We start from the raw sequence: 2,265 nt of genomic DNA on the forward strand, positions 1-2,265 counted from the left end.
CTCCTATAGCTAGGATTCACAGGAATCAAGGAGTAGAAATAGGAATGCTGGCACTCAACATTACCCTTAGTGACCTGCTACCAAAATTTTTGCTTTATGTTCCCATGGCCTTCTGTTCTCGACTTAGAAGTCTTAGTTCCAGAAGGAGGAAAGCTTCTACCAGGAGGTACAAAAATGATCCTATGAACTGAAAGCTAAGACTTGCCCCTGGTCATATTGGACTCCTCATGACTCTGTCAACAGGCTTAAAAAGAAGTCATGGTTTGGTGAAAGATGTAAAAAATGGAGAGTGTTTTCATGCTGACCATCTATTAAAAGCTCATTTACAGAAACTGATGTCTGATAAGAAGTGCTCTGCTGAGAAGAAATCAGAGATGGAAAGTGTCTTGGCCCAGCTTGATAACTATGGACAGCAAGAACTTGGGGATCTTTTTGTGAACTATAATGTAAAATCCCCAAGTACTGGAAATGATCTATCACTTCCAGTACCTTTTAACTTAATGTTCAAGACCTTCATTGGACCTGGAGAAAACATGCCTGGGTATTTGAGACCAGAAACTGCACAGGGGATTTTCCTGAATTTCAAATGACTTCTGGAATTCAACCAAGGGAAGTTGCCTTTTGCTGCCATCCAGATTTGAAATTCTTTTAGAAATGAAATCTCTCCTCGGTCTGGGCTGAGCCAAGTCAGAGAATTTACAATGGCAGAAATTGAGCACTTTGTAGATCCCAATGAGAAAGACCATCCTAAGTTCCAGAATGTAGCAGACATCTACCTTTATTTGTATTCAACAAAAGCCCAGGTCAGTGGGCAGTCTGCTCGGAAAATGCGCCTAGGGGATGCTGTTGAACAGGGTGTGAACAACAACTCAGTGTTAGGCTATTTCATTGGCTGCATCTACCTCTATCTTGTGAAGGTTGGAATATCTGCAGACAAGCTCCACTTCCGACAGCACACGGAGCATGGGATGGCTCATTATGCCTGTGACTGTTGGGATGCTGAATCCAAAACGTCCCATGGTTGGACTGAGATTGTTGGATGTGCTGATCGTTCCTGTTAGGACCTGTCCTGTCAGGCATGAGCCACCAAAGTCCCACTTGTAGTTGAGAAACCCCTGAAAGAACCCAAAACAGTTAATGTTGTTCAGTTTGAACCCAATAAGGGAGCAGTTGGTAAGGCATATAAGAAGGATGCAAAGCTGGTAATGGAGTACCTTGCCATTTGTGATGAATGTTACATTGCAGAAATGGAGATGCTTCTGAATGAGAAAGGGGAATTCACTATTGAAATTGAAGAAAAAACATTTCAGTTAACAAAAGACCTGGTCAGTGTGAAGACATTCGAGAAAACACTACATGTGCAAGAAGTTGTTCCAAGTGTAATTGAACCCTCCTTTGGCCTGGGCAGAATCATGTATACTATACTTGAACATACATTCCATGTATGAGAGGGAGATGAACAAAGAATGTTCTTCAGTTTCCATGCTCTGGTTGGTCCATTCAAATGTTCCGTCCTTCTGCTCAGCCAGAACCAGGAGCTCATGCCATTTGTCAAGGAATTATCGGAAGCTCTGACCAGGGATGGCGTGTCTCACAAAGCAGATGACTCCTCTGGGTCCACTGGAAGACGCTATGCCAGGACTGATGAGATTGGCGTGGCTTTTGGCATCACCAGTGACTTTGAACAAGACCCTCAGACTGCAATCCCGAGGGAACGGGACTCCATGCGGCAGATCCGAGCAGAGGTCTCTGAACTGCCTGGCATAGTCCGAGATCTGGCCAATGGCAGCATCACAAGGGCTGATGTGGAGGCCAGGTATCCTGTCTTTGAAGGTCAGGAGACTGGCAAAAAAGAGACAATCGAGAAATGAGGACAACTTTTGCAACTTTTGACTACATGTGCTAATAAAAATTTAACTCTTACTATGTCTATTTTACTAAAAAAAAACACCCCAAAAAACCCAACCAAAAGAACAACATTTGATTGCTCCCAGGGACTGTATTTTATCATCAGTGGCTGCCTGATTTTATCCCCACAATTAAAGTTGCAGAAATTCTGAAAAAAAAAAAAAAAAAAAAAGTCATGGTGTTGTCAGGGGTGATTGATCCAGACTACCAAGAGGAAAAAGGACTGCTACTCCACAGCAGCAGTAAGGAAGTTTGGAAATTGAGGGTGTGAAAAGTCCCTTAAGCATCTCCTAGTATTACTATTCCCTGCTGTTAAGGTTAATGGGAAACTACAATCCCAGTCCAATCCTAGCAGGA

At 43.0% G+C, this 2,265-nt stretch overlaps 1 pseudogene; it reads left to right on the plus strand.

Annotated features, from left to right (window-relative positions):
• Positions 1–227: 227 nt before the first annotated feature.
• Positions 228–1,930, plus strand: LOC101697595 (glycine--tRNA ligase pseudogene; annotated as a pseudogene).
• Positions 1,931–2,265: the final 335 nt, after the last annotated feature.

Source organism: Heterocephalus glaber, unplaced genomic scaffold (genome assembly GCF_053883595.1).
Source record: "Heterocephalus glaber isolate CG9 unplaced genomic scaffold, H.glaber_assembly_v1.0 deba00001550, whole genome shotgun sequence".
NCBI classification, from domain to species: Eukaryota; Metazoa; Chordata; class Mammalia; order Rodentia; family Bathyergidae; genus Heterocephalus; species Heterocephalus glaber.